The sequence below is a fragment of the Octodon degus genome, unplaced genomic scaffold, assembly GCF_000260255.1.
Source record: "Octodon degus isolate 3935 unplaced genomic scaffold, OctDeg1.0 scaffold00007, whole genome shotgun sequence".
NCBI lineage: Eukaryota > Metazoa > Chordata > Mammalia > Rodentia > Octodontidae > Octodon > Octodon degus.
The window spans coordinates 1,820,962-1,846,157 of record NW_004524583.1 but is presented as its reverse complement, the minus strand read 5'-3'; the positions used below and the strand labels follow the sequence as shown (position 1 = coordinate 1,846,157).

The 25,196-nt window shown below is 37.9% G+C and overlaps 1 pseudogene; it reads left to right on the top strand.

Moving 5' to 3' along the window:
- Window positions 1-21,984: 21,984 nt before the first annotated feature.
- Window positions 21,985-22,085, top strand: LOC111813406 (annotated as a pseudogene).
- The last annotated feature ends 3,111 nt before the right edge of the window (window positions 22,086-25,196 follow it).

The following is a 25,196-nucleotide window of genomic DNA, read 5'->3' as shown; positions in this document are numbered from 1 at the left end:
CTACACATTTTCTGGATGTGAATGAAAAGAATTACTCCAGTGTAAGCTGGCCACAGAGCAGGCTCCCCATCTAAGCAAAGCTTCCATTGTCGCACCCTGTTCTGCTTTCTCACGTTTGCTGCAAGAGTGTATAGTTTGCCCTATGTCCTGCCTCATGTTTTATGTTTTTCAATTGTTCTATATTTAAAAAGATTGTTATCTCCTTTAAAAGGAACAGAACTTAGCTTCTGAAGAGAAGCAAGGCCGTTTTTGTGCTGTAACCGAGTGTCAAATAAAGATTTGTTCCTGGTACATGCTGTCCTCTGGCGGGAAGATGCTCTGCCTTCAGTGTATATTTGAATTACTTGAAGAAGCTTTTAAATTCAGAGTCACCAAATCTACCTCAAAAGATTCTGCTTTAATAGTGCCAAGGTGGAGCCCATGTGTTTGAATTTTTAATAAATTTTTCAAGTTAAATTCTCACAAAAGTGGACTACAGACTGCTTTTAAGAAAATATGAGCTAGACTTTGGTTTTCCAAATTTTTCTTAGTATTTTGTGTTATCTTGCTTAAAATTTAAATGTGTCCTTTGGTTGAAAAAGGTACTAACACCCTAGTTTTAATATTTTAATTAATAAAAAGCTTCATTTTCCAGTCCTTCACACTAATTGAATTTAGTTTTCTGCTCTTATATTACCCAGAATAAAAAGACTATGCCAGGTAATGCTCCATGGAAAACAAAGACAATTTCAAGATTTCTTTTTAATGTTTAATGCTATGACAAACACACATCCTTCCATCCCTTTTACATTATGCGTTGTGACTCCTCCTAAGTCCAACAAAATACATGTGGCCACTTCTCCTGCTCAGTCATTCTTCCCTGTGCTGGGAGAGCTGCCTGCTTAGCAGGTGACATGGGGTTAGATATCTCTTTTGGGGAATAAAAATATATTAAAATCCATATACAGTGGGAAGTTCGTATTTTCTTCCTTCATCCTCCCCAGTCTAAAGCAGGAACATTGAGTATGACCATGCTATAGATTCACTTTTTGGTGGGTGACAAGACCAAGCTAGACAAAGAGTAAGAAAAGGTGTTTGCAAGTTGAGTTGGTCCTTAGACAGTTTTGTCCAATAACTATAAGCAATAAAAGTGACATTTTTAAGAATTTACATGCATAGCTCCTGTTACCTCTCTTATTTTTTCTCAACTGGGGTGGAGAAAAGTGTTATTTATTGAGCCCCACTCTATGAACCTTGAAACTTAGCAAACTGAAGCACAATAATGCATTTTGCCATGTTTCTTCTTACATGACTCTTTCTATCAATCAGTCTACTTACATAGCTTTGTAAACTGCTTTTCCTATCAAATTCTTCCATTACTAAAGAAAAACCTAAACTACTTGAAAGAGTAGTCTAAAACTGAACAAGGCTCTGCACTGGGGGCGGGGGCATGTGCATGACTGTAGCGGCACTAAGCAATTTCAAGCAAGGCAGCAAACACTGATGAGTGTCTGGCAACTAAAACAAAGAGAAGCTTGTGTATAGAATGCTCTCGTTTTATCTTTGGGTTGAACTTCTGAAGGCAACTACAAGACAACCAGACCACAGCTGTGTTAACTCCCCAAAGAAATCCTGATCCTGCTTCCTGTTAAGGGAGGCCACTGGTAGCACTTGTTACCTTCTCACTTTCTTTCACTAGCATTTCCACGTAACAGAAGTTTTCCTCTCTCCCAGTCCACAACTTGCTCTTTGACAACACCCAACCCAGCCCTCCTGTCCTAGGAACTTGCTCATCATTGTGTCCTTCCAGAAAGTGCCCCTGGCACCCTGCAGGGCCCATAGAGTGTGCTGCTTCTTCTTGGGATGACTCATGTATTTCACGCTTCTCCACAGGGATGGATGCTAAGAAGCCAATACCCAGCGATACTCCTTAGAGAATATGGGGAAGTGGCAAAGATATGATGAGGCTAGCAAAGAAGGTCAATGGGAACCTGAAAGCCTCCAAACTTTAGTAATTTTGTTTATCATCTCTGTCCCAAGAAAAGTCCCCAGAAAGCTGCATGTTCTACATTAGCACAGCTGTCCGTTTTCACCTTCTGTGAGTTGAAAGTTTCAAGGTTTTATTCGCTTTGATAAAGCACAAAATATTTTACCAGGCTTTTAAAATGATTCCTATGATTTCAGATCCTGTGGGAGGAAGGAACAAAGAGAGATTTGCGCATGGATCTGGCTCCTGCAGCTGTAATGTTGAGTGACCCTGAGCACAGGAAGTGAGGCAGGTGAGTGTTTTTCAGATGGCCTGAGACTACTCTGCTGAGTCTGGGTGTCTCTGAGCCCTATCAGAGGAACGTGCAGATCTTGTGTTCACTTACATTCTCCTCCTCCTTACATATTCTGACTTCTCTGCGTTTTCATTAACACACTTGAAAACTGCAGATTGTACTTTGAGATGCAAATTCCCTTTCAGAGAAAATTGTTATCTTAAATTTTCTTTTTGATTCCTCTTTTGTTTCCATTCTCATTCTCTTCTTTCAAATGCGCTCCACCCCTCTTCACAAAGCTCTATTTCCATTTTTATTCTTTTTTTTTCATTTTTTTCTTTCTCTTCATTCCTTTCCCCATTCCTAGCCTAGTTTCTTTTTCCTATGAACAGTTTCTTCCTACTTATCATTTCTTCCTATCTATTGCATATGTTTGTTATATGTCTTATTGATATTTTCAGTTTTTCACATGAGGGACATAATGCAATGTTTACTTGTGTGTGTCTGATTTATTTCACTTCTTTCTTTCTTTTCTTTTTTTTTTTTTTTTTTTTTTTTTTTCAGAACCTGGGATTGAACTCAGGTCCTTGCACTTGCCAGGCAAGTGCTTATTCTACTGAGCCATCTCCCTGGCCTATTTCACTTGTTATTATGGTCTCAAGATCCATCCAGTTAGCTATAAATGTCTCAATTTTGTCTTTATTTATGGCCAAGTAATACTCCATTATACTAAAAACCCACATCTCTCTTATCCATTCATTAATGATGGACATATGAGTTGCTTTCTTTTCTTTTCCTTTTTCTTTCTTTCTTTCTTTCTTTCTTTTTTTTTTTTTTTTTTTTTTTTTTTTATTTTATGGAAGGGTATACAGGGTGTTCAAGTTCTCTCTACTAGATCAGATTTGTAGTGATCTGCCTGCTTACAGCCTCCCAAGATCTGGGATTGGAGGCAGGCACCACCATGCCCAGTTTCATTCCCTGTCTCAGCTTGCCCCGGGGGAGGGGCAGACATGGCATTGAATTGCTTTCAAGATTTGGCTATTACCAACTATGCTACTATAAACACTGCTGTGCATAGAGCACTATAGTATGCTTTTATTATTTTTTAATAGATTGCAAATTGAAAATGAATTATTTACAAACATAAATGAATATAACAAAATTGTCCAAAATAAAAATGAAGAAAGAATTTGCAGATCAGTCATAATAGTTCACTGTGTCAAAACCAAGAAAATTATATTTGTGGTATGTTTTTTATTCTTCCAGAAAGATACAAAATAGAGGAATAGCTCAGTTAAACGGGACCTCTAATCCTAGTTTTTGGGGAATCTCCACATTGATTTTCACAGTGTTTGCACTAATCTACACTCTCACCAATACAGAACTTCCACCTTCTTCCCCACAGTCCCTCCAGCATTTATTATTAATGTTTTCTTATAATGGTCATTCTTTCTGGAATGAGATAGAATCTCAGCATTGTTTTGATCTGTACTTCTTGAATGACCAGTAATATTGAACTTTTCTATACATATTTATTTTCCATTTATATTTCTTCTGAAAAGTATCTCTTCATCTCAGCTGCCCAATTTTGGATTAGAACTTTGAATTAGGAGGGTCTGAGTTTTTTAGTTCTTTGTGTTTTGTTGATACATTGGGCATAAAGTTTTTTCCGATGCACAAAAAAGCATTTGACACAGTCCAACCTTATTCACCCATTCAAAAACTGTAAAGAAAATCAGAACAATTTTATCTCAAATATGATAAAAGCCAGCTATGACAAACTGATAGCTAACATCATACTTAATGGTCAAAAACTGAGAGTTTTCATTCTAAAATCCAGAACAAGACAAGGATGTCTACCATCACCACTCTTATTCAAAGTAGTTCTGGAAACATTGTCCAAAACAATTTGACATGAGAAATAAATAAAAGGAACAAAGACAGGAAAGGAAGAAGTTAGATTATCATTATTGGCAGATAACATGGAGGTTTGGAATCAAAAGACTCCAAAAACTCCACCAAAAGACGCTTAGATTTAATAACCAGATTCAGTAGAGTAGCTGGATACAAAGTTAACATTCAAAAATCAAAACATTCCTATATATTAATGACAAACATTAAATAAATAAATTTTATTACATAATTTTTCTGAAATAAAAATTACAGAGAGACAAATTAGGTAAATAAAACCTTTCACTATAACATGAAAAAAAATGAAATAAAAATCAATCTAACAAAGGAAGTAAAAGATTTCTACACTGAACTATAAAGGAAATCAGAAAATATCAGAAAATAGAAAGACATCTCTTGCTCTTGGGTAAGAGCAACCAACATAGTAAAAAATGGCTATACTTCCAAAATTGCTAAACAGGTTTAATGCAATCCCATCCAAAATGCCATTAGCATATGTCACAGAATTAGAGAAAATATTTCTGAAATTCATTTGGAACCAAAAGAGAACTAGAATAGCCAAAGCAATTCCTGGCAAAAAGCAAGTCAGGGGCATCACAATCCCTGCCTTACAATTACTACAGAACTATTGTAATAAAAATAGCACAGTACTGGCAAAATACAGACCTGAGGATCAAGGGAACAGATTAGAAGATGAAGAAACAACTCCTGAATGGACTCAGCCAACTGATCTTCAAGAAAAAGGGCAAACATCATCACTGGACCCAGGGAGATAGCTCAGTGGCTTAAGTGCCTGCCTGGCAAGCACAAGGTCCTGAATTTTGTCCCCAAACCATCAGCACTAGATGAAGGATAGCCTCTTTAATAAATGATGCTAGAAAAACTATTTTCCACATGCCAAAGACTAAAACTAGAACTATGCTTATCACCATGCACTAAAGTCAAAATTGTTAAAGATCAAATATTAAAACAGAAACACTAAATCTGTTGGAATACAGAATAGGTAGAACTCTGGGAAAAAAATGTCTTTTTATTTTTGATTTTTCTTTCTCCATACTTTCTCTTCTCAGTTCCAGTAACAACTAAAGTACCAGATAAGATTTTTTAACAGGGTTTTAAGAACATCGATCAATTTCACAGTTGGAGGCAAAACATTACCCTTGAGTATTTCTTAACATACAACAGAATGCCTGGTTATCCTCTGGCCTGGTTCAGAGGAGGAGGAAATCTTCTCAGCTTCCATTCAGCTGTGTGTTTCTTCACTGGATATCTCATTTTTCCTCTAGGCTGTGAAGCAGTGGGCCATGTGACCAACAGGATAGTAAGAAAAATGTCACTGGCAGCCTTGCCCAAAGACACTGGAGTCCTCATTAAAGCTTCAACACCAGCTTGTCCTTTTAGGTCAAAATTATTAAATACCTGCTGAAACCCAAAAGGAATATAATGTATAAAAAGCCTAATTTGATTTCTGAGAAATCTATGCATCATTTAAAAATTAATGTATTTGAAATACAGCACAAAAAACCACATGCAATATAATATATCAGGCTTTGTTTTGAGTCCTTTCCCCCAACCCTTAATATAGAGAATTTGTGCTATAATATTTAAAGCCATACAAATAGGAGTGCTAAACTGTGGATTTAAAAGTAGATGTGTAAACATTTTAATCAGTATTATTTGGAAAATAAAACATAACCACATAAAATTTAAGAAAAAAAGAAATTTATGTATGCCCTTCTCCACCCAGGTTCTTATCTGAAATGCAAACACACTAAAACATTTACCCCCTTTCTGAATGTCCCTTGTAGTACAATCCTCGGTGGTGAAGTTGGATCCAGATGGTCACATAAGCTCTGTTTCTCTTATTTTAAGGTATAAATATGGAAAGGGGGCAAGAACAAACAGATATATGTTGGAAGACCAGTCCAAAGAACCTAAACTGCTGAAACAATGAGGTAAATCTGAAGGTTAGACAAGAGCTATGACTATTATTAGACAAACATGGTCTTTGTACAAACTCTTGTCTGGAAACAGGTTAATACTGATGACTTTTTTCCTATACATAATATAAAAGAAAGTCAATATAGAAACTAATGTCTTGCCAAGACTATTTTGTTTTAATAAATCAAAGTAGAGCTTACTAATTCTCATAAGAGCACATACTGATAAGAATTAGTAAGCTCTAATTGGACCACAAAGCTATTCACCTTCCTTGGGAACTTAAAATGGTTTCTGTGATATTTCCGTCCCTGATGAATCTGGACCTCTGATGCTGCAGCAGCAGGAGTTTCCTATCTTAAACTGTGTCTAGCTAAAAATATCCTACCTGAACAAAACAGCTGTTGTGAGGCCACTACCTCCTAGAATGTCCATGAGTTTCACCTGAATTTTAACAAGAACGATTATTTGCAAACTGTCTTATCTTCTAGGCCACCAAGTGGACTAGCTCCTGCACTTTGTTAAAAAGCCATAGGTAAGAACATAATTTGAAGAACCCACAGAGCTTTTATTTCTCAGCGTGGGTGGAAATGCAGTGGTGAAGATGCTGATGAAGATGGGAGGGGTCTCTGGGAGTGAAGAAAATTAGAGCATGGGGGGCCTAGCAAAGTTGTGAAGAGATAGATGAGAACAAGGGTTACAGAAGAGAGAGCAAGCAGCCGGACTTGGAAAAGCACAAAAGGGAATATAACTGGCTAAAGACAATTAGTATAACTAACACTTTACTATGGTACCAAGCAGTAGCATGTCCCCCTGCTTCCTATGGTGCTTCTTTTAAAATCTTCACTGCGCTCTGAGTTCTCAAAGTTTGGAGGGCATGCTTCAGAGTGGGATTAGTGTGAAGCTACCTTAGGGAACCCAGACATAATCCAGGTATGTTGGTGTAATATGATCTATCTCTCTACCTTCCTACCTATCTATACATAAAAACAAGAAAACTGAACTAGCATAACATTTTCCTGCTATTTACACAGTATTTCAAAAATAAGGATCTTAGAGTAGTGATGAGTGAACCCATGAACTCATGCTTTATTAGTATTGAAAGAAGCAGTTCAATTTGTCTTGAGTCACAGAATGGACTCTAGTAGAATGTGATTCATGTCATTCATCAAAGCACATTTATTATTTTTGTGAAGATTTCCTTATTATTTCCTACATCTCTGTTAGTTTCATTGATAGAACTCTGCAGTTTTCCTGCCTAAACATTTTGTCTCCTTCAGCAACACAATATAGTCAAGGGTATAGTTTTCCACAGCAATGACAAAGATTCAGTTAGAGCTGCAGGCAATTCACAGGCTTAAATTTCAAAAGTCTCTGTGTAAATCAATTATTTTGAACTGCGGTTGCATTTTCCCCACTGAAACTACGTTATAAATTGTGTCGGAGACTTCATAAATCTTTGACCTAAATACCCTTTAAAATATGTTCTGTTTGCATAGGAGGATAAGTTTTTTTTTTTTTTTTTTTTTTCATACCGAAGCTGGTATATATTTAGCTAGGTCAAACAAAACATGCCTTTCGAAATGTAAGTCAAGTGAAGGAATGAGATGCTAGTTGATAAAAGAATTTGGATTAGTACAAAGAAAAAACACCTCTTGGTAATGGGGCAGATTTCATCTTGGGCGACCCACCCTGAGGTTAGACTTGGCCATAATGGAGCATTTCTTCGCCACTCCGCACTGCCCTTTACTTACAGTGTGGGGCAGGCTGACACAAAATCAAGTAAGGTATTGAAGAAGAGCAAGAAAGCAATCAGGTTAAGCAAATAACATGTTATATGCTGGAGAAAAGAAAGAGGCCCCAAAAGGAAGTGGTTTCCATGATAACTGAATCAGCTGTGCAGATAGGGTCCTATAACTGAAAAACATACCCTAAGTTCATTAGTCTAGATATCTACATGAAAGGATGAACAAACAAGAGTTAAATATGAGCAGTATAAATTTGGAAGAATATTTAGCAGTGGCCAGAATCATGTAACTTATATAAAAAGTAATATTAGGGAATGATTCTGTGTAGCACACTGTGTAAACCCTATACAACAGTCTTTAGATGAAATTTTTAAAAATGTTCCTATTATTTATTCTCCAGTACATTCACGTCCTTATGGTTTGTGTCTGGTTGTCTGCACAAAGCCTCATGTAATCATGGGGCAGACTTCTAGAGTTTGTGATTAACTCATGATCCATTGGGATTGTGGGCGTGAGAGCTGCTGGGATTATGGGTATGAGTGCTACACCCAGCCTGGGGCAGAGAACCTAAATGCAACTTATGGGAGACAGACTTGCTCTCTACAGCCATTGTTGCCTCTACTCCTCCCTTTTGCACTTTCTGCTGTTTCCTGCCACCACAGATGGGTGCCTTCTGTCCAGTGCCACTCTGTCTTGGACCCAGCTGTGTATGGACTGAAACCTCCAGTAACTGTAAGCTAAATAAACCTTTCCTTCCTTAATTTTTGGTGTCAGGTATTTTGTCCCAACAACAACAGAACAGTAACTAAGACACACATATTAATTTGGTGTGAACTCATGCAAACTTTTGCTGGGAGGGGGCTCAGGATATTTTAGGGTTGCAAAGGCAGAAATTAACTTACATCTCTCATGATTTGTATTTTTCCAGCTTTAGGGAATAAAAACAAACACTTGTTATAAGTTCTACTGAGCTGTAGAAAGCTCAAGTCAACAACTTCTGACGCTCAAGTCAACAACTTCTGACATTGCAAGTCCTGTGGATAAGCCACTACTATTATGGACTACTGGACTATATTGGATTATTTGGGGATGAATTTACCTTAAACTTATCTGAATTCACATACCTACCTTTTGCTATAAATTTACCTTATACATAGGGCTTAGAATCCATCACCAAAATTACTCACTGAAATTCTTTTTTTAATTAATTTTATTGAGAAAGAAGAGCAATGAGACAGTTTCAAAACAGGTTTGTAGGATATTACAGCAATTAATACATTGCATATCATTGTCTTCATAGCAGTTATTCATAGTAAAAGATGCAGACATGATATCTTGTCTAAACACTATTAGTACAAATCTTCCTTCTCATTCAACTAAGAGAAAGTAGCTGTACATCTATCCTAACTAATTTTTATATACAGAATATACAAATGGCCTTTCATTTACATTCTCCTTTCTGGTTCACTTTTATCAGAGATGGGTGTTCCATTGCCATTCAAACATTGAAAGTGTGTGAATTCAGCAAAATAATCCAATATAGTCCAGCAGTCCACAATAGTAGTGGGTTATCCACAGGACTGGCCATGTCAGAAGTTGTTTACTTGAGGGGCCAGGGAGATGGCTCAGTGGAATAAGTGCTTCCCTGGCAAGCGCAGGGGCCTGAGTTCAATCCCCAGTTCTGAAAAAAAAAAAAAAAAAAGAAAAGAAAAGAAAGAAAGAAAGAAAAGAAAATAAGAAGTTGTTGTTTACTTGAGCTTTCTGCAGCTCAGCATATTAATATGTTTTTTATGTTTTATGCCTCATTTTTATACATTTCTGCTGGATGGTTAAGACCAAGATAAAGTAAGACCTCTATAGTAAAAAATGTAACTGACCTTTTGTATTTGACAAGGTCAATCCAATCCCCTCAGGATTTACCCTGAAACCATGTACAGTAGGTCTTTTGTCAGTGTAAGACACGTGAGTCACGGCCATTGCTTGACCAATTTTCTCTCAGTGAAAGCCTGAAAGCATGTTTTCTCTCTAGGCAACTCTCCTTAGGCACAGTCTACATTATTGATCACTATCCTCTGTGGCCCCATAATCTCCTTTCACAGAAAATTTGGGACACCACTGAGTTATAGGATGTCACAGAACAGGTGAAATTCTTAATATTCTATTTTCCAATTTTTCAAGGTTCCAAGAAGTAAATAATGGTAGACAGAGTTCAACATAAACAATGTGCAATTTCTACAAAAAGAAAATGGCTGATGAGGAAGATATTTAGACCTAGAAAATCTGAGGAGCTGTTTCCAAATACCCTAACTCCAAAAAGATCTTTCAGTAGAAGGACAGGCTGAAGGAGAACAAAGCTACTCTGGAAGGTTTTATTGCATTACATATAAATGATAGGACATAAGTTTTTCAGTAGTTTAGAAATAAGCACAATAGTATTTCTCAACTAGGTTTGTGCAAAAGCAACCTCAAGCTGCTATACTTTGGATGTTAACTGTCCCCCAAAAGCCCATGTGTAAAATCTTGCTTCCAAGAGTTGTGATACCTGGAGGTGCTACAATCTTTTTCAGGGGGGATGGTGGGTCAGGGAGATAGCACGGTGGTCTAAACACCTGTCTGGCAAGCACAAGGATCTAAATTCAATCCCTGGTACTGCCTGCCATGCCAGTCCTGCACTGAAACATGCCTATAATCCCAGCACTCTGGAGGCTGAGACAGGAGGATGACTATGAGTCTGAGCAGCATAGCAAGACCCTATAATAAATAAATAAATAAATAAATAAATAAATAAATAAATAAATAAGGTGGGTCTAATGGAGAGTCTTTAAGTCACTGGAGTTATGTCTTTGAAAGTCATAGTGGGCCCCTTTTCTTGTTCTCTTGTGCTTTCTGGTCAGAGGTGAGCAGTTTTGTTCTTCTACATGATCCTTTGAAGATCTGATACATAGCCACAAACCCAAAAGCCAAGGAACCAACTAGTGACAGACTGAACCTCTGGAACTTGGAGCCAATATGAACTACTTTCTTTTATAAGTTAATTTTCTCAGATATTTTGCTATAGTGATGGAAAGCTGTAATACATGAGTATAAGTAGCTCTAAATTTGAAGGCAATTTCTTAGAGATTAACCAGTTTGACAAGAAAAAGGGAAAAAAGTGATGGAATAAAAAAGTGTACAGGACCCATGGAGGACAAACAAAACAATATAAATGAATATAAGCATTATAGAAGAGATGAGGAAGGAGAGACAGAGAGAGAGGGAGACAGGGAAGGAAGAGAGATGGAGACAGAGAGAGAAGGGGGAGAAAAGAAGAGAGAGGAGAGAGAGAGAGAGAGAGAGAGAGAGAGAGAGAGAGAGAGAGAGAGATTGATTAAAAATTCCCAAATTATGGGGGAAATATGGATATCTGGCTTCATAAATCTCAAAGACTTTTAAACATTTTCAACCCAAAGGGAATTTAACTAAGACACATAATCAATGCCAAAAGAGGAAGATGAACTTTAAAGCAGGAAACTGACTCATCACATACAGAGGAGTCACCATAAGTTCATCACAGAAACTTGGCAGGCCAGGAGAGAATGATATATTCAAAGTGCTGAAGGAAAAACAAATGGCAATCAAGAATAGTTTATCCAGGAAACCTTTCTCCTAAATGAAGGAAAGGTAAACGATTTTCCAGACAAGCAAAGCTGAGGTCATACGTTGCACCCAGATCTGCCTTACAGGAAATGCTATAGGAGATAGTCTCAGTTTCCTCAAGCTGAGACTGGAAGATGCTAATCTTCAAGGTGAAAAACTAAACAGATAAGTACATAGAAGTCACTGGTAAAAGTGAATGTATAAATTTAGCATATTGAAGTGGTTATGGATAGATCCTTTTTAACTGTAAAGATTAAAATCAGAAATACTTAAAATAATTAGAACAGTATTTTATTGTGACACATTATATAAGATGCACATCGCGACACCAAAATGTATATGTGGAAGTAAAAGTATAGATGTTTATACAATGGAAGTTAAGTTGTTGTCAGTTTAAAATACACTGTTAAAATTATGGGATTCTTTTGTAAGCCAAGTGGTAATCGGAAAGCAATAATTACATAGGAGGTATGAAATAAAAACCAAAGGAATAAAAATGCAATTGCTCGATGACGTAGAGTGTGCCTAAGGAGAGTCACATGGGGAGAAGACACTCTCTCAGGCTTTCACAGAGAGCACATTGGCCAAGCAATGGCCGTGACTCATCCACATGGCTGCACTGATGAAGGTTCTACAATCTGAGGTACAGGATCTCAGGACATATCCTGAGGGCATTTCACTGACCTTCTCAGACCAAAAAGCTACAACTCTTGTTGCATAGGTCCTGCTTTACCTTGGTCTTAACCATCCAGTAGAAAAGTATGAAGTCGAAATATAAGAAATAAAGCCATGCTGTTAAGTTGAGCTGTGGGGGACTCAGGTCAATAATTTCTGACATTGCCAGTTAAATATAAGACCCAATGCTATTATAGGCTACTGGACTCTTTTAGAATATTTTGCTGAGTTTACACACCTATAATATTCAATAACGGAACTTAGAAAAAATGGGGTATACCGATGAATGTCCATTTTGTATCTGTGTATTCAAAGAGGTTGGGATAGATATATAGTTGCATTCTCTTAATGAATAGAATGATTTGTTCTAATGGTGTTTGTAAATAGGATCACAAGTCCGCATCTTGTACAGCAATTAACCACTAAGAAGAATATATGCAGTGTATTATTTGTTGAAACTGTCCTTCCGATTTGATTTGAAACTGTCTCATTGCTATCTGTTTGTCAATAAAACTTTGAAAAAAAAATGCAATTGCATAAAACCACTCAATAACAGAGGAAGACAGAAAAAAGAAACTACAAATTGGTTAGAAAAAATAGTAATCATAAGTTCTTAATAATTACTTTTAATTTCTAAGAATTAAATATCACAACCAAAAGACATAGATGGATGGCTGGATCTTTTGAAGCTCCATCCAAGAAACTCTGTATAGATTATTTGGGCTCATATCTGAATTCAGGACATGCACAGGTTGGCAGTGGGGAGATAAACGGAAAAAGTTATCCTAAGCACAAGGAAACTCAAAGATGTGGCTGGACTTAGAATGTATGATGGTGAGATTGATTCATTATACAATGCTAGGATCAAAGGCACTAAGATTAAGGATGTGGGTGCTACCTGCCCAAAATAGTCTGGAAAGGATATAAGGGATAGAAAGGGACGTGGTTTTCCTTTGCTTGCTTTGTTATCCTCAACCCACCATGAACTGTTTCTTGTCTGCTACACCTGACCACCATTCCACCCTGCCTTGAAGCCAGCTGATTAGGAACTGAAGCCTTTACAAACTGAGAGCATAACAAACCTTTCCTCTCTTAACTTGTGGGCTTTCGGTATTTTCTTTCAGCAATGAGAAAAGTAACTATGACACAAACCATCCATTCTATTGTAAGCCTTAACAACAGCACATGGTAAAGTCATATGTTGTTTTCATTTACATAGTTCCATTCTTCACTTTGTTAATCACTTTCTGGCTTTCATTTCAAAAATTGATTGAAATGTCACTGTCACAACAAATAGTAGATCTTGCACTACACCCAGCTTCCAGCAGAAACAGTGTAACCTGAGCAAAACTGCTATGACCTTGTCCACTTCCCACTCTGTTTTGGGGGTTAGTACGCCACCCACTGAGTTAGTGAGAATCTTTTCCAGCCTCTCCCAAGAACTATGGGTGTGTTCTGTACTTACATGTCCCTTAGGAGATCCAAGTCTAAGTTGTGGTCTGGAGGTCACTATCTGGATAAAAAGAAAATGGAAATCCAAGTCCAATTTACATGATTTCTGCCTTTTATTATATCCACAGCCACTTCTGGAATTTGCTAATATGTAAATCACTAAATTAATATTTTGAAATAGTAATTTTGCTCTGGTATTTATAGCTTAAATATGCATGATGGGAATGCATCCACTGGCCAAGTGAATCAATAGGAAGGAGGAAGCAGCAGTTGCCTTCGTTGTCCAGATCTTGATATCTAGTTCTTTCCCTAGCTATTCACATCATTTTCCTGTAACAAATTTCCTTGGCACTAGCATTTTTACTAAGAGACTAAAAGAGAATTAAATAGGAAGAAGAATCTTCTTATAACCTACTTTAAAATGAGCTGATTTCGAGACTAGCACAGGCAGTGATGCAGGGATTGTATTTGTATGAGAACATTCTGCTGAGACCTTCTTCTTTCTATCATACTTGACAGCTGTCAACATGACTTGTTGCATGACAGGATGGTTACTAAATTTGCACAGAGGTTGGGGAAGATATTAGATACTTCCAGCACACAAGTCCACCTGTCTTCACCAGGTATAATTAACTATTGTGTTTAGACACTGTTCTACATGATAAGATACACATTTCTTCAGAACTATTCTAATGGGCTTTATCTAGGTCTCCAATTCTGCTAACAAGTCTCTCAGAACTCTACTTTCTGATGGAGCAGGACATCATGGTACACTTAGATCTCAGTTTAATAGGATTTGGAGGAACATTTTCCTCCTCTCAGGACCCTTATGCACCATGTGAGTTTTTGATGAATGATTTTTCACACCTCCTCAAAGTTTTCTCCATGAATCTAGCTCACCTGTGATCATAGTATATAATATATTTCTGGAATATAAAGGCATTCTTTGAACATTTGTGGACAGAACGTTGGAAAAAAGTAATTAAAAGAATATTAAGGAAATAAAGCCAGGTTTTAGAAGAGGCAGACTGAGAAAACCAGAGAGGACACGTGCAATGCGAAACGTATCTCTCTCTTTGAGAAAGAGTAAGCACCCTCCAGTCCCCATGTGCTTTAGTCTTTGGAACTGACAAGAAGCAACCTCACAGAAAAACTGCAGTAGAAGATATAGAACCCTACCCCATGGACATCGAGGAAGTGTTATGAAGTTCAAAATTATGGTCATCAACACAACATGATTTGAATCCATGTCAAAAATAAGCCAGTTTAGACTCTTCACAGGTGCAGTTAGGTGGCTTCCTGTTGGGGTGCAGGCAGATCATCTAACATTTTTGGGCATTCTTTGAAAGTGACTGAGAGGTGAGATAGCTCAGTGGACTGAGCACCTGCTTAGGCAAGCGCAGGGACCAGAGTTCGATCCCCAGCACCACATGCCGCAATGGACCTGCCTCAGGGCGTGATGAGCCGGCCAAGACAGACCACACACACCTGTAATCCCAGCGCTGGGGAGGCTGAAAACAGAAGGATCACTGTGAGTTCCATCTGGTTCCTAAGACCCTGTACCAAATACATTTTTGACAGACAGACAGGCAGACAGGCAGACAGACAGACAGACAGACAGACAGACAGACAGACAGACAGAGACAGAGAGAGACAGAGAGAGACAGAGAGAGACAGAAAGAAAATGGCTGAGAAAGCAGAGGAGCTAGTGACCAAGTCCATCCACAGGGGGACATTTTCACAACTGGGGCTGGGGGCTCACGGGAGGTGTGCAGTACGGGTGGAAAGCATGTGTGTGTGTGCGCCTCTCTGCGGACATCCAAATGCGCTCTTACACCAGCAGTCACAGCAACTCAAATACAGGAACTCTAGCCGTCACTACCTCAGAGCCTACATTAGTATCTTTGTTGCTGTCCCAAGGAGAGCTCTTCAGAACTGCTGTGCACCACAAGCCACTCGCACCTGCCCTCTAAGGAAGAAGGCTGTGGCCAGAAGGGGTCAGGAGCCCTCCAACGGGTGTGTGTGTGGGGGGGATTGGTCCTGATGGAGAGAGAGGAGCAGAGCCCGGAGGATGCTGGGGCACCACGAGGAGGAAGCACGGACCCGCCTGAGAGTGGCGCGAGCCCCGGGCAGCCGCAGGTGGGAGTGGGAGCCAGAAACCTGTCTTCCCCACACCAGGGGCACCCCGTGCTCAGCACCTCTGGTCAGCGTGCTGGTCTGCTTCAGGGTGGGTGCAGGTTGCACCAGGAAGCCAGTCTGGGGCGGAGCAGAGGACAACGCAGCTCCTCAGACAGCAGCGGACCCCGAGGGGCCGTGAAAAGTGGCGAGCACGAAGTCCCTGCACCCACGGTCACAGTAGGCTGTGGGAGCAAGGAGGGAAGGACATGTGGATGACAGAGGCGGGGACCCGGAACGGGACAGCGCCTTCCTTCCCTGCCTGGAGCACACAGGCTGTGAGTAGGGGGCTTGCTGAGTCCTATGGTTGCTAACATTCTTGCTCAAGAAGCGCGAACAGAGCCCTTCTGAGCCCACCACCTTTCCAGCCCATCATGGGACAACGAAGCGGGAAGCCCTGAAAGTGCTCTGCCCAGGGGCCGGGGCTTTTGCTGAGTCCTGCCTGGACTTGGGACTGGTCACACCAGGCATGTAGAGAAAAAGCTTCCCACCTTCCAGTTATGGAGAAAGCTGCTGCCTCACTTCTTCTGGTTCCCTGCTGATAAAAAGTCTGCGTTCTTGGTTAAAGAACAACTAACAATTCTTTCAAACCAATTTTGCATGCCTATATCTGGTAATCTGAACAACTAAGATGAAAGACATTATGCAATACAGCAACCATTGTCAAATTCCTGTGCTTTGTTTGGTGAAGTTCTGCATGATTTCCAATTTTATTTTTCACTATTTCGTTTTTTTTACAGATGAAAATGAAACAAATAAAGAAGAAGAGCTTGTACCCAGCATATTACTATCAAAAAAAATAATAAAAACAAGAACAAAAACCAGATTCTGACTCAGAAGGCTTTGGGCCAGGCTGAGAGTCTGCATTTCCAGAAGCATCTATGGGGAGGCAGTTGCTGCTGCCAGCGGGAACACTGAGGGAGAAACAGTCCTAGGATGGTGTTTCTCAAGTTTTTAGTACGCTGAAGGATCACCACTGCATCAAGTGAGTAAGGGCGCAAATTCCTGAATTCTGCCTCCAGAGAGTCTGGAAGAGCCAAGCTGGAGATTTTTTACCTCTGTAAAATAATCTGTGCAAAGTATGAGTAAGAAGGGAAACACACTGGAATTCTCAAAATAATTTCCCCCTTTGCCTGCTTGCATGTTTTACTTAGATACTGGAGGACTGTCACAGGCATAAGGAAATATTGCAACTTGATGGCATCACTGTTACCTGATGACAACACTGTCACTGATCTTAGAGTCAAGAGGAAGCAAGTCACCTCTGCAGGGAGAGACTGTGACTGAATTGTTGAAAGAAAATCTCAGGGAGAAACACTTTGAGTTCTGAAGCTTTCAAGCTGCACTTTTATTAGGAGAAGGAAGCAGAGGAGAAAGAAAGGGAGAATGGGAAGAGAAAGAAGAAGGGAGGAGTAGAAAGCAGAGGGAGAGGGAGGGGAAGGAAAGAGAAGGAAACCCTGTGAGTTTTGGGGAACGTGGCAAGGAATAAAGTCTTCTGGATCTTAGGTTACGAACTCCCCACAGTGGCAGTCTGGACTGAGGAACAGAACTTTGTGTTGTACAGATGGTTTCTTTGACCCACACATACACTTTGAGAAACAATAATTAAGAGGCAATACAACACTTTTTAAATTACCCCTGAAAGCCTTATGGTTCCACAGCTGTGTCACAATAGTCTCCGGTCAGAAGCAACAAATTCCATGTATCCTAACGACATATCAGAATATTTGAGTTTTAATTATGTTTTTATTCTAAAAGGGGCAGTACATGACAAAATATTTGAACAATAGGTGTTATCATTAACAGCAAAGCAAAATGAAATATCTCTGTGAGCAATAACACCATTTGCAAGTTTCTAGGATAAACAGATGAGTTATGAACTTCTATCTGCCAGGCACTGTTGTCCATTCTGCCTTTGTCTTTTCACCTAAATGCTGCTAGATTTTCTACAAGCTTCACCCGAGACCAAATCTGCCACCAATCCTGTGCACGGTCCTGAGTAGTAGTGCATGGAAATGATGCCACCAGCAGGCCACTGTGTGTCATGTTTCCTGGGGAGAAATAGTGGGGCTTAAGGAAGAGAGACTGAAGCCAGGCTCTCACGCTCTGCCACTTCTTAACTCTGTGATTTTTTTTGAATTAATTTTTTTTTGAGATAGAAATAGTAATGAGACAGTTTCAAAACAAGTTAGTAGGACAACTACAATACTTAATACAGTGTATATTGTTGTCCTATTAACCTGTTTTAAAACCGTCTCATTGCTACTTCTCAATAAAGTTAGTATAAAAAACCAAAATAGTTAGGAGAGATATACAACTACTTTCTCTTAATTCAATGAGAAGAAAGATTTGTAATAATACTGTTTAGACAAGATATAATGTCTGCATCTTGTACTATGAATAACTTCTACAAAGATAATTCTTTGATATTAAGTAAATGGCTGAAGGTCTTCTTTCCAATGAAGAGCATAGTAGTGCTCACTTTTCTAAAATCTGAGTGTAAAGTTGAATATGCAAAGAACCCAACCCAGGACATGGTATGTAGGAGGTGCTCAATATATGGTGACTTCTTAATTACAGACTAATGTGTGTGCTCCACTATCCTTGCTGCTTGGTGTAGACTTTCCAGACAACCCAGGGGTTTAATATTTAGCTCCAGACTGGAACTGGAAGTGTTTGGAAATAGAGAATATTTTGTGTGATGAAACTCGTTAATTGAAAAATATTAACACATGTGTTAGCAGGGAAACAGCCCGTGGGAGTTTGAAGAAATAATAGAAAATTTGGGGGAAATTAAACAGCAAATTGGAGCCTGTCTATCAGATGTTTGTAAAAAAAATTTGGCCCAAATTAGTATCAGTTTTTATCCTAGTTATGAAAATAATACTACATCTCATATTGAACTCACTGTTTAAATCTTTACAAGTAATTGTTCAATGACATTAGATTTTTATTCAAATTACAGCATGACTTACATAAAAATAATTATCATTACGATCTAACTCAATTGGATGCTCTGCTCTACAAGGTACTGTTCGAAGCATTTCCCATGCCAATTTGAACATGTAGTCACTCTCATTAATAGGAGATACTGCTGTTTCATTTTATATGAGTGGACCCTATGAGCTAAGGGTGTACAGAACCTACCCAACAACACCTGCCCAGCCAGTGCAAGGGCCTGAGTTCACTTCCTGGTACAAAAACAAAGAGAACTTGCCCAAAGTAATAAAGATGATGACAGAGTGGCATTAGAACCCCAACTGGATTCATCCACAACAAAGTACTACTCTGCTATAAAGAAGAATAAATTTGAGTCATTTTTAGGAGTACAAATGCACCTTGAGACCATAATGAAATAAATCAGACACAAAGCTTAAATAACATATAGTTTGTCTTATATGAGCAAACCAAAGTCTAAATAAAGAGTAAAATAAGGCAGATAAAAAGAAATAGGGAGATCTCTTTCAAATGAGGAGACCAGCAATGGAAGTTGGAGAGAGAAGGAGAAGTGAAAGGGCATCAAAAAATCAGGATGGGTTATTTACATGTGCTAATAAAACAATGGTTGTAATCGTTATAAACCACAAACATGCTAATAAAAAATCACAAGCACTGAGCTGCTAAGCTACTTTCACACAAGGCTTTAAGAATATAAAAAATAGTTCTGTGTCTCTTTTATCTTAGATTAAGTCTATTGTCCCAATTAGCAAGCATTCAACTCTCAAGGTTCAGGTATTCGTGGGGCTTTTTCAGAGGTGGCTGGGTCTAGTGTGTGTGGTGCTGGAAGTGATTCACAATGCAGTGCTAGGCTCAAGGGCGCTAGAATTAAGGCTGTAAGTGCTACCTGCCCTTTGTAGTCTGCATAAGATAAAAGGGCAGAATGATGCTGCCAAAGTCCCTTGTTGCTCTGCTACCTTCTGTCTGCAGTGAATTGTTGCTCTCTGCCACCCCAAGGAGGCTTGGAGCCAACTGATTATAAACTGAAACCTTTACAAACTGTGAGCTAAATAAACATTTTGTCCTTTAACTTTGGGTGTCAAATATTTTGTCTCAACAATGCGGAAAGTAACGAAGACATAGCTCAGTTTATTTTCTATTTCCAGTCTCTTTCCTACAGATCCAGTATCAAAGCAGTCACACAACAAAAGCTGAGTGTGACTTCTGAGATCTTCTCCAGTCCTAGGAGGAGAGCATTTGTGAGCAGAATAATATTGTCAGCCACACTTCTATCTGCTGCCTCTTTTCAATCAGCCGTTTCCAAAGGAAAAAATCTCTTAAAAGTCTGTAAAGATGTGCAACCATATCTTTACTGGGAGTGTGCTCTCTATTCAGTCTGTTTTTGTAGATTATGTTTTGTTAGTTAATTAAAAGCATGAGCCTTTAGAAGAATGAAGTTACTAAGAAGGACAGGGAGATTTAGGGAAATTTCTCTAAGTTGAAATATTTGAAGCTACACTGTGGATCATGTTTTCCCTTCATTACAAACATTCCATATCTGCCACAGGCTCTATGTTCCTTGGATTTACATGCAAAAACACAAGCAAAGGGGAGGCTGTGTTAGTCTGAGGGTAACCTGGGTTACCACAAGCTCTCTCTCTAAAATTCTGCCTTCTATTGAATAGCTATTTAGAGTAATTGGTAGTAATTCCTTCACGTGTTTTGTACCAGGAATGGAATGCAGGACCTCACGTTCCCAAGGAAGGCCTATGCCACTGAGCTAAATCTCCAGCCCTTGTAATTCCTTCACTTATTTATTCATCGATTTACTTGTTTTTCATGTAGTAAAAACAAAAGCAAAGGAATCGAACTACATCTCAACTTCAAAAGGCAAACATTCTTTCCACCTTCCTATAACTCACTCACTTCAAAACTCACATAAGCAAACATTTTATAGTGTTTACATTATTCACTTAATGTTAATAAAATTTACTATGTTTTTGTACATTGCTTTTAATTTCTTAAAACAACTCAGATGGTGAAGAGTACTATCAGATAATGTAGAAGTAAAGAAAATGGTGTTTTATAGAGTAAATAAATCATCCAAATAGCACAGGTGAGAATAAGTAGTAGGGTCAGAATTTCAATCTAAGTGTTTGGCAAAAAAAGACCACTGTTTCTTCTTTTTTTTTGAATGTTTAATTTTTTATTTTTTGTGGTACTGGGGATTGAACTTAGAACCTTGTGCTGGTCTGGCAGGTGTTTATGCTTCTGAGCTATCTCCCCAACCTGTGAATGTTTGTTAAAAATATTTTATTACAGTAAAAACCACAGTACTATGAAGTCTCCTCAGCACACAACCTTTCACTTCCAACACTTAACACATCATTCTTGTCACCTCTGGAAGGAGTTCTTTCTAAATTCACACATTCATCATATATTTCAAATGCTTCTCCCTGCTGCCTTTGTTGAAAAGGGTATTTCTAAGGTCAAATCATGGCTAACATAAAATATGAAAGGAACACATGTCAAGCCTATTTGATTCAATCAAGACACCAAAGGTACGCTGCAATGAACTCAAAGGGAAATTCAAAGAACACTGTTCCTTCTTGAAATTACTGTTGCAGCATTGTAATTTTGCTTGGATTTGGCAGTTCCATTTTCACTTAACTTTAAAATTTTTCATCCATGTCTCTCTATTATATGTACATAAATCTTTTATGCATAATTGCTGATAGCTTTAGAGAACTCTAGTTAAACTTGTTCATCAGTTGGATTATCCTCTATTTTCCATTCCTAACACACCCTCACTGTAGCTCATCATGGTAGTTCTTTGCAAGCCATCACATTTTTCTGAAACCTCTTGATGATGGCTCTGCTTATGATTATCTGGAAAATGATTGGACTGCGTGTTGAAAGTCCTTGTTTAAGGTAAGCATGTCAAAATTCTCACATGAAATTAATAGTGTGATGAAAATTGTGATCTTTGATTTACATTGGACTCATCTTAAAGATGAAACTAACTTAACATAATAATATATGATATATATATATATATATATATATATATATATATCACAACAATGCAGTGACATTATATTGCAAACACTGTGAAGGTTCTCTTGAATCCTAACATGGTCATGTCTAGATGTCTAGACAGCCATTACTTTGGTAGACAACGCTGACATTGAAGAGAGCTTGACTACCACGATAGGACAATTGTGCCTGAAAATGCACTAATAATTGTAACACACTTAGAAACATAAAAATGTGTGCTTGTTTTGGCAGCACATATACAAAAATTGGACCCTCACAGATTAGCATGGTCCTGCGTAAGGATGACAGGCAAATTCGTGAAGCATTCCACAATTTTTACAATTTTTTGTAAAAAAGATGTTGTATTTGTAAACAACAAGGTGTTGTCCAGCTATAAAGAAAGACAAACTTGAGGCCTTTATAAGTAAGTGGATGCAACTAGAGGCCATATTCATAAGTGAAATAAACCAGCCCCTGCGCTGGGGAGATAGCTCTGTAGAATAAGTGCTTGCCTGGCAAGCACAAAGTCCTGAGTTCAATCCCTAGGACTACTAAAAAGAAAAACAAAACAAAATAAACCAGACCCACATGTGTAAATATCGTATTTTTTCCCTAGTGTAAGAACCTGAAAGAATCAATAAAATCTGAAAGGTACAATAGATATAGCAAAATGGAAAGAAACAGAACATAAGATTACACAATGAAGATGAAGGAAAGGACAAAAGAGGAAAAAAAGAAAGGGGGAAATATCATGAAAGTGTGCATACAGAATGGCTGAGATGATAGTACTAATAATTTCCATCAGTTTTTTGAAAGTAGCAGTTAATGTTTCAAATTTTCAGTTTAAATAGCTCTGTATTCTAGTAGCTATAATCTGAGCAACTACATTGAAGTCAGCAATGTGAAATAGAAAAACCACAGTTGAATACCTCATCTTGCTCTTCTAAATGTATAGCATTTCTAATGTCTTGTCAACTATTATTATATTTTCTTTAAAAGAAGTTCAAAAATAAAAAGTAAAAAGGACAAGAAAAAATTAAGGTCTATTAAATGGAAGGTTAATGTTTAATTGTTTGACCAATCTTGCATACCTGTATCTGTTAAGCTAAGCAACAGAGTTTACAATGAAGATATCTAATATAACGTTTGCAAATTTTCTATTCTTGTTTTGAAATTCTGCACCATATGTACTGTTGTATGTTGCTCTGCTTCTGTCTTTGTGTTATTTGTTTTCACTCTTGTTTTTGTTTTTACTCTTTAAAATAATTTTTAAAAAAACATAAAAACGTCATAGAGACTATACAAAAAGTCACATAGACTGATAAAATTTACTAGTATTGAATTAAAAATATAGAGTTTTGCTACCTTAGGTGCTTTGTTAAGTAGTGTGGGTAAATCTTGAGTTTTAAAGTTAATTTTTCTTGAAGTCAAACTTCCTAACATAAGCCTGATTTCAAACATTTTTGACAGCTCATGTGGAATAAACATTCCTTAATTGGGACTTGGTCCTTAAATGAGTTGATAATAAACTACTGTTTCATAATACCTTAAGTCGGAAACACTCCAGGCGATCTGAGTTATTGTGCAGCGCAAGGAATTTCTTGGAGGCTTTCTCACTGTGCCCCTGCTGTATGTACAAGTACCGTGTTTTAATTCCTGCCACCACAGCCATCACCTTCTGACTGATTGGAGAGCTGTGGTCCTTGGTCTTTCTGTAGAATTTGTCCTCAGCGCATGAGCAAATCTAGCCTATCACCTTGTGCGTATGTCTATCTTCTTACCAGCATAAATATGATGTCTTTTGAATTGCAGGTAGGGGACTTCCCATGGTCTCAGAGTTCCTGGTCTCAGGCGTGATTACTGGCACTGTTCTTTCCAGAAACTGTAATTTAAAGCAATCTCAAACTTCTGTGATGCCACGTCTTTCACTGTTAATCTGACTTTATTCTGAGTTCACTTTACTGTGTCTTCTATATTTCTTCTTATGCTGTCATCCTTCGAATGAAGAGAAGCAATTGCTTCTTATAATTGTCCACATGTTGGCCAGTTTTTTGTAAATGTTTGCAAAGAGTTATGACAATGACTACAATTTATTTGGGGCTTATTATGTCCTATTCTGTATCCTTGGGGTTTATAAATTCAATATAAAATTATAACATAAAATTTTTATATTACAATATATTATTTTGATAAATATCAAATATTATTTACCATTAATTAAATTACAAACATTATTATGAATTACTCATTTATTCTATATAATAAACTGGCAATGTGTAACCTATTCATATTTATTTGTAAATTTTTTAAAGAGAATACAAAATGGTAAAAAAAAATTAGAAATAATAGATTTTACTAAACAATATAATAGGAATTTGACAATGGTTGATGTATTACATAATGTTGCCTTCAAATTGGTTGTTTAGATTGCCAGATATAAATATGCTAAATTGGTATAAAAGAATTAACTGCTTTAATAGACCAGCAGAAAGCAGCTGTACAATTATCCAAGCTACCCTGCATATGTACATAAATACATCTTTGTCCTTTCTTTTGTCCTTTTTCTCATCCCAGTCTTTCCTTCTCATCGAACATATTCTTTCCCTTTTACAATATCTATTATACCTTTCCAATTTTATTTATTATTCTAGGTTCTTACACTAGCAAGACAATATGATGTTCATACATGCAGGTCTGTTTTATTTCATTTATAAGTGTGGTTTCCAGTTGCATTCATGCACCTGTAAAAGCCTCAAGTTATCTTTTTTCATAGCTGAATGATACTCCATTGTGTGAAAATACCACATCTTTTTTATCCATTCCTCAGTTGATGAGCATTTGTGTGGTTTCCAGGATTTAGCTATGGCAAGTTGTGCTGCTGTGAACACGGGCACACATAAATCACTGTGGAGTGATGTTTTCAGTTCATTTGGAAGAGTACCTAGAAGGGAAGAGCTGGGTTGAGCAGGACTTCTAATCCTAGCTTTTAAGGAATCGCCACACTGATTTCCACAGTGGCTGTACCAGCTGGCACTCCCACCAACGGTGGAGAAGTAACCTATTTATTTTAATAGTAGCCTGGTAGTATATAAATTCTCACACTTTATGAACAAGAGATGAGAGAATATTTTTATCTTGGTTTTGGAATTTCAGGTAGTGGTAGAATTGGTTTGAATATAAAGTAGTGGATATGAAATATAATCTTCATAGATTAGAAGCCTGATGTGTCTCTGGGCTGAAAATGCAGATCTGCAGAGAATGCAGGTAACAGTGGTAACTCCAGTACTAACAGTTAATACACTGCCATGGGCCAGAGAGAGATAAATGGGTCTCAGCCTCCAGGATACTTTCCTATGTGAGGTGGAGACCTGAATGTTTTTTAAAATAGGAAAGAGAGAGAGAGAGGGAGAGAGAGAGAGAGAGAGAGAGAGAGAGAGAGAGAGAGAGA